The following is an 8,324-nucleotide window of genomic DNA, read 5'->3' as shown; positions in this document are numbered from 1 at the left end:
CAATGTTTGGAATCGGTCTGCAAGGATCCGGGCTGCTGGATGTTTGTGTAGACACACATGCCAGCAGCCTGTACTATGTGCCCAGAAGAGGGAAGGGGGCCAGCGGGATTGATAGATTTCATGTGCAAGGAAGAATTTCGGCTGTGAAATGTGAAGGGAAAGATGCCTCGTTTTCGGGTTCGGCGATGGGAAGAGATGGAATGTATTTCTCCCCAAAGCTAGAGAGTTGGGCCAAGTTGGGCTGCAGAAAGGATTTCTGCATTGGGAAGGCAGTCTCATCTGCTGGGCTTGGGTTTCAGGGCAGGCGGCCTGGGTTTGTGTCCCAACTCTGCCTCTTACTAAGTGCGTGAGGCCAGGCAAGCTCCATTTCCTAGAAAGTTCCATCCGACGCCAGATGGGGGTGAATCTGGGGTGTACATCAGAGGGCTGGTGTGAGCTTTGGCTGGGCTGACACTGGGAGAGTACCCAGCCCAGCGAGTGCCCAATAAACGTTAGTTATTATTAGCAGTAAGCAGGAGGCTGGTTGATCTGCTTTGAACTGAATGTTCCTTGGAATCCAAAAAGTCTTCTTCTTTGACTCTTTCCACTGCATTTATGGAGGGTTCCAGAGAAACTTTTAAAAAGAGGAGCAGCGAGACAGGTGTGAACTTTCACCCTAGTGTGAGCAAGCCAATTTTTACGGCTGGCCTTTCTGATTGGCCAATAGCTCACTATTCTCTCTCTCTCTCTCTCTCTCTCTCTCTCTCTCACACACACACACACACACACACCGTGAGAGGGTCTTAGGATTCAGATTCAACAAAGATTCTCTAAATGTTTCCTCTGCCCCAGACTCAACGCTCCAAACATCAAACATCAAACGCTCCTCCATTTAACCTCCAGTTCACCCACCCCCGTGGCAGCCGCTTGGGGTGATATTAGTGTCTCAAAAGGCACAGAGAAGCCAAGTCATCTGTGCAAGGATGCACAGCTTGGCAGGGGTAGAGACAGGATTCGAACCTGCATCCGAACGGCCAGTGGCCCTTTGTCACTTCATGCTGGAAGGATGCGTGTCTCCTCAGAGGTGAGTGCCCTGGGAGATCTGCAGAGGAAGCACAAATTCTCTCCTTGCTGGGACCTCCTGGCCACCCACAGAAAGAGGTCTAGTCTGTCTTATGACAGGAGACCCACCCCACCCCAGGGCGGAGTCCCTTTCTTATTCTTTTAGCCACATCGACAAACACAGACAAACCCTCACTTTCCTATTGCCGTGAACACCAAGGCTTCCTGACAATGCAGGAAAAGCAGAGGTCGTGAGGGTACTAGGTGCCGCTTGCTGAGCAGAGAGCCCAGGGGCATCGAGGGGACAAGACAAAGCCAACCTACCCACCCCTGTGTCTCCCACTTCCCTGCCATTTCAGGGACCGCACACGCCTGCCTCAGGGAGCCACGGCTGGCTCCAGAGAGGAAGCAGCCTCTGTCCTCACCCACTCATGCTCCTGCAGACAGGAGACACCATCTTTGAGCCACCTCTGGCCTCGGGTCTGGCTCAGAGGAGAAGCTGAGCCCCTTGGGCATCTGAAAAGTCATGCAAAGACTCCAGCCTTTCATGCAAGGACAGCTCGATCTCCTGACCAGAAAGCAGCTAGTGGTCCCCTGCGTCCTAACTTCTTGTGTGTTCAAAAGTCCCTGTGCCTCCTCCTGGGGCCTCCCTCAAGCTCCGGCCACCTGGACGGCCCGGGGGCTCTTTCCCCACAGGCCCCACCCTCACAGGCCCGGGGTCTGTTCTGGGCTGGGCTTCTGCGTGAAGGACCTCTGCCCCCCGTGGGCATCGTCCCCACAGAGGACCCTCCCTCTTCTCTGGGGAGTCAGCTTCCTCCCAGAACAGCAGAAGAGAGGCCTGTTGAACACATTACATCATGCACTAGGAATTCCTCGCTCTCCCCACAGACCCTTCTGCTCGCCGGGTCACCGCACGGGCGACGTTAAGTCACTGGATTCACAGGTAGACAAAGGCGCTCTCAAAACGGCCTTGCTACTCCTCCCGTCACCCACGAGGTCTCTGCGGTGACCACTCCTACGGGGTCTTTCCCCCTTGCCCTCCCCCAGATGACACTCGGGCCCACAGACATGAAATTGTCGCCCAAGGCCCCGCGGCTAGGTGGCCACAAGGATGGGATTTTCCATCTGAGCTCTGGGCTCTGCGCTCGCCAAGGACAAGCAAGGCCCCCAGCCCCCAGGGCCCGTCCTGCCCTCAGACGTGAGCGCCAGGAGGAGGCCGGATGAGGACCTGGCCGCCTCTCACCTGGGCCCGGTGGGGTGTGGCCAAGGCCTCGAGGCCCTCCTGCCGGGCAGCCTGTCCTGCCTGCCCACGGGTGGCCTCAGCCAGCTGCCCTCCGCCGTCTGCCGATTCCAAGCTTTTCGGCAAACTGGCTCCTAATTCCCCCACCATCTGTGAGCAGCGCGAGTCTTGGCTACCTCTTGGTGCTTCTTCAGATCAACTTGCAAGTTTTCAAAGTGACGTGAGTTCTTGGTGCTTGCAAAAATGTCAGCTTCCGTCACATCTTATTAAAACTGAAAATATGAAAAGGTTTTGGATAAACTGAGACGAGCCGAGTTTTCCTCTTTTCTTAAGTGAGATTGCTTTCTTTTCTTTTCTTTCCTTCTTTCCTTTCCTTTTCTCTCTCTCTCTCTCTCTCTTTTTTTTTTTTTTTGAAAAGGAAGAGTTTGGTTGTTTTTCTCTGATCATGAGAGTGAAAATCACTGTCTTTGTGCCTGTTGCCTGCCGAGGGAGCCCACCCCACCGGTCCGGACTGCGGCAGACTCTGGCCGTTCCGTGCGAGCGGTATTTCGGGGTCATTCTCCAATGAGGGCTTATTGGTGATAGGTGATGAGGGAAGAGTTGTGGAGAAAATATTCGGAGCAGCTGACCCCTGGAGCCGGGGACAACATCCCATACGCATGCTCTTATTTAACTGCAGAAGTAGACTCTCATTTTGCCTCTGGAGAAAAGAGAGGACGGGGCTCAGAGATGCCCATCAGTCACATGGCTCGTATGTAGCAGAGGGCAGCTGTGAACCCAGGCAGGCCGGCTCGAGGTCCTACGTTCAGCCTCTTCGGGACACAGCCCACACGCCCCCAGCCAGATCCCCACAGGGTGACACTGGAGCCAGGCCCACGCTGGAGAACCTGCAGGGCGGGGAACGTGCCAGGACACCGTCGTGAAGACAGTGAAGAGCTGAGGGACGATTTGGAGCCTGGCAGGGTCAGAAGCATATTCACGAAGATGCTCGCGACTACGCTGTGCATCCGCTGGGCCACTCACTAAGTTCCTGCTGCTGCGTAGCTTGGTGCCCAATCCGGGGGAAACACGAGACGGATGAAAGCCCACCCCAGGCTCAGGGGAAGAGGGCTGTCCTTCATTATGGAGCCACCAGGAAGGAATAGGTGGCTTCCCATTGCTCCAGGACCAGCCCCTAATTTCCAAGTTGGTCCCCACCCTCACGCCCCTCTACCCAAGAGTGAGGCGCCCTGGTCACCCATGTCTGCAAAGAACCTTTGCAGCGTCTGCTGCCTGGCAATCAGACCTTACTCCCCTTCCCAGCTTAGGTCACAAGGCTCTGAGAAGCTGTTTGGGGCATCCCTCCGTGCGTGGTGGCCTTCTGGGGAACTTGAACCCAGACCCTTACACACAGCAGACCTGCTGTCATGCAGGTGGGTGGTTTCTCATCCAGTTCACGGAATACGAGGGCTCCTCGGGCAGACAGCGAGGCACAGCTTCCGTCACATCTTATTTCTTCCCAACTGTAAAAGGGGGTCACAGTAAACCTCACAGAGGCAGTGGACTCACACAAGCACCCGGGGCATACCTGTTCTGACGATTAAGTAGGAAAAAAGTCTTCAGTAGTCCTCTGCAAAGCTGGAGCGACTGAGTTGAAAACCTGGCACAAAAGGGCGTCATTATAATAAGCAGCTTTTGGAGGGCAAACATAGCAAATCTCACAAGCCTGAAAAACTCCCTCGAACAAGTAATCCCCGCTCCTTAGACTAATTCGAGAGATGAGAGGGTGTATAGAGAATATATTATCTGAAGCTTGATCAGCTCCCATGAGTATGGACGGGAGAAAACCCAAACATTTGGCTCTTGGGGAATGAGCGCCCCAGTTGGCATAATTCCACTGGCTGGAATATTACACAGCTCTGAACAATGACGGTGGTGAAGAGCTTATACCACCAAGGAAAGGGGCTTATGATGGATTGTTAAAAGAAAAGTTTAAGACATAAAATGAAACTATGCTATTTACAGTATTGTGAAATGTGTATGCTCATGGACAAGTATTAGAATAAACCTAGAAAAATGGAAATAATTATGAGAAGATTTGAATATTCAGACTTCAGGGATTTTTTTTTTCACCATTTCCTTGGATCTTACCGTCACACTGTTTTCTCAATTCAAATGAAAAGAAGAAATGTCCCAACAATCTATAGATAATTTCCCCCCTTTGTGTATAATATAGATGTGTCTATTTAAAAGATTTCTCTTTTGAAATCTCATTTAGCACCACAACAAAGAGTGCCTGACTGTAAGTTCATTCCAAGTGAGTTCCTAGAAATAAATTTATTCCCATTCACCGCGTGTGTAATTTCACACTTTAGGAAATTTAGTGATTATACAGGAATTCGGAGTTTTTAATAATTTCCTGAAGGGTTGTTTTTGAAGCAGACAATGTGGTTTTCCTATTTCCCAAACAATCTGAATGATGGAAAATATCCAAAATAGCTGTGCCTGAGCCTTTCTTTCTCCCCTCTAATTTCCCGTACATTCTTGTGGCTGTCATTGCTGTCCCTCAGCTTCTGCAAGTAGGAACTCTGCTTTTGAAGCCGAGTCCTTGCAGACAAGAAATTATAGTCATCTTATCCCTAATGCACTGCTAGATAAGAAAAGGACTTATTATCCTTCAAAAATCTGTGCACAAAGGCTTCATCCCAGCAGGCAGACTCAATCTCCATGGGGCAGGTAAGCAGAAAATCTGACCCAGAGATTTTCTGAGCTACGGGAAATGGGTATTTATGTCGGCGCTAAGAACTGCTTTGATTCACAGTCCAGAGAGAGCTGGAGAAGATAGGGCCGGGCAGCACATTTCAGATGATTGCATTCGACCACATCATTTCACACATGGGGAAACTGAGGCCCACCAGAATGCCATGACTTCCGGAGACTACGTGCCCCTTCGTGGCTGAGCAGGAACTGCTACTGCCCCCAGACCCATGCCCTTTCTACCCTCTTAGGACATCATAATTCCTTTTTCTTAAAGATTTTATTTATTTATTTGAGAGAAAGAGAAGGGGAGAGGAGCAGAGGGAGAGGGAGAAGCAGACTCTGTGATGAGCAGGGAGCCTGAAGCGGGGTTCAACCCCAAGACCCTGGGATCATGACCCGAGCTGAAGGCAGACGCTTCACCAACTGAGCCACCCAGGCGCCCCGAAGATCATATTTTCTTAATCAAAGATGGGCCCAATTCTTCTGACAGAAGACTCAGTAGGTTGAATTTATTGATAAAATAGAGGCCTGAGAATAAAGCCATTCTGTACGCAGAACGTTGGAAAGCAAAGTATGGCAAAGATGTCTAATTGTCCCAGATGACTGTTAGACAGAAAAACTGAGTCTCATGCGCGTATACGTGGAACCCTTATGATAAAACCAAATGACATAAAACAAAAACAAAATTCATCAGCCCCCCCACCCTAAAAGGAATCTCTTATATTTGTCTATATTCAGAAGGAGATTTATATAAGTTCATAATAAGGGCACCTAAGTGGCTCAGTTGGTTGAGCGTCTGCCTTCGGCTCAGGTCATGATCCCAGGGTCCTGGGATGGAGCCCCCACTGGGCTCCCTGATGGGCAGGAAGCCTGCTTCTCCCTCTCCCCCTCCACGTGCTGTGTTCTCTCTCTTGCTATCTCTCTCTCTCTCTCTCTCTCTCTCTGTCAAATAAATAAATAAAATCTTTTTTAAAAAAATGTAAGAATTCATGATGAAAGCCGTCATCACCAAGTTATATGGTAGAAACTAATTTAAAAGCAGCCCAAGGTTTACAGAAGCCACATCACGCATCCTTCCTTTCTCTCTTGTTCTGAAATGTAAGAATTCAGGAACAGGCTTTTGGGCTCCGTGCAGATGAGGGCTTCATGAGTGGTGCCCAGATGGGGACGGAGGCTGGGACCATGGCCTGCCTTTACTTTATGATAAGCAGTTGCACCCAGAGATGGAGTACGGCTCCTGAACCACCAGTGGGCCGAGGAGTGTGATTCTGTCCTGCTAACCCTGCCCAAGTGAGACCCGCTGCTTTCCTGGATATCCTTTCCCCGGAGGAGAAAGGGGGATGCTTTCAAAGAAGGGGATCTCCATCCTCAAGTGTCCCCCAGCAAGCTGAGGTGCTGGAGAAGGGTCCCCAGCTCTTTCCTGGTAAAGTGGAATGATGCTAGGGCTGGCTTCGAGGCCCCTGCCCAGCTGCCGGGAGCTCTCTGCCTGGGCTGACGGAAGCAGCAAGTGTCTCCTCCACGGGCATGCCCTCAAAAGCAGCCCCAACAGACAGATCCCATTAATTAGGGCAACCCAGCCAGTGACCTATGGCTTGAGTACATTACGGGGATGTCTGGGGGTGGTATGTTCTGGCTTTTTAAGCAGACCCCTCATTAGTGCCCTGCAGGTCTCCTCCTAGAACAGTGCCTGGCTCATCTCAGGGGAAGGCAGGGGCTCACCAGAGAGGAAAGAGACAAGCGCTTCGAGCAGTCTGGGCTGAAACCTAACCTCTATTTCATCCTCTTAGGGAAACTTGACCCCAGCTAAGTGAGCTGGACACATCTCAGTGTCCTTGCCCAAACGTCGGGAGGCCGTTTCCCAAATTTCGGGGCACGTGTGAATGGACGCAGCATCCAGCATTCTGCAAAGGCTCCCACCTACATGAGTGACCTGGAAGGAAGTGGTCACCTGGGGCCACTTCATGGATGACAATGACAATGATGAGGACAAAGATGGAGTTTTAATGAGCATCTATTTCCTCTGTGTCACTCTGCTAGATGTTTTCACACGAGCTTGTCTCATTTAAACCTCCCCGTAGTGCGGGAAATGGGCGTTCTTATCCCATTTTGCATAGGAAGATCTGGGTCCTCAGGAAGCTCCTGGAGAAGTCTGACCAGGGAGCTGACGAGCAGCCTTCAGAGGGGAGACCCCTGAGAGCCCACGGCCTTCTGCTGTCTGAGGTTCTGTCTGGGGCTTTAGGAAGGTAAAGACCCCCTCTTGGGGTGACCAGGGCTTGCTTCTTTCCTGGCACAGGATGTCCCCAGGGGCACGTGGCCTTATTGGCCTGCTCCCAGGCACAAGGGAGACCTTCCCAACATTGCTTATCCCCGAGGCACCAAAACCAAGTGGCTCTGGAGCACTTTCTGAGACCCATTAGCTGAGGGGGGAGGTGGCTTGAGGGACAGGTGGGAAGAAGCTAGATTAACACAATAGGGACCTCGAACTGGATCAGGAAGAGCATCTCCAGTGTGATTGCTATGCCCTTGACCAAAGAATGCAGCTCTGGGGTCTTGGAATACCCTTGGCACTTTGATTACAGATCATAATAGGCTCAGATATCTCTCAAATTGGTTCCCTGGAAAATCAATCACACTAGTTGCTCTTTGAGATGGAGTTGGACAGGGGGGTCCTTGGCCAGACTCACACATACACTGACAGGTGCAGGTGACCTCTTACAGGACTCAAGTGTTACCCAAGGTCCGTTAGCTATGGAACACTCTCACCTGCTTCCTCCTTTGTAGAAATACTGGCTGACAGCAGTTTCCCACCTCGAAGTAGGAAGGAAATACTATTGGCCTTGGTAACTCCTTTGGGGTTTTGAGTCTACACTAAGGAAAACAGACCTGTTTGCTGAAGTCCCCTAGCTGTCAGGTGCCAAATGTGCTGTCTTTACATACAGCATCATTTTGTCATCATGACAGTTGTGTAGAAGAGAGCATGGACTGTTTTTCCTCCACCCAGCATCTTTAGGAATCTTCTGGAAAGGACACCTTAATTTTCCTTATCCAGCACCCACTCCTCTCCAACTCATCTTTTTAAATAACAGCTTCATTAAACATAACCACAGTCCATACAATTCACCCATTTAAACTGTACAGTTCAACCATTTTAATATATTCCCAGATGTCCACAGCCATCACCACCATCAATTTTGAACACTTTCATTACCTCAAAAATAAGGCCTGTACGCTTTAGGTATCACCTCTCATTCTTCCACACACACACACCGCAGCCCTAAGCAACCACTAATCTGCTTCCTCTCTC

This window comes from Mustela nigripes, chromosome 13 (genome assembly GCF_022355385.1).
Source record: "Mustela nigripes isolate SB6536 chromosome 13, MUSNIG.SB6536, whole genome shotgun sequence".
NCBI classification, from domain to species: Eukaryota; Metazoa; Chordata; class Mammalia; order Carnivora; family Mustelidae; genus Mustela; species Mustela nigripes.
The sequence above is the reverse complement of the archived record's forward strand: the minus strand, read 5'-3'. Positions refer to the sequence as shown.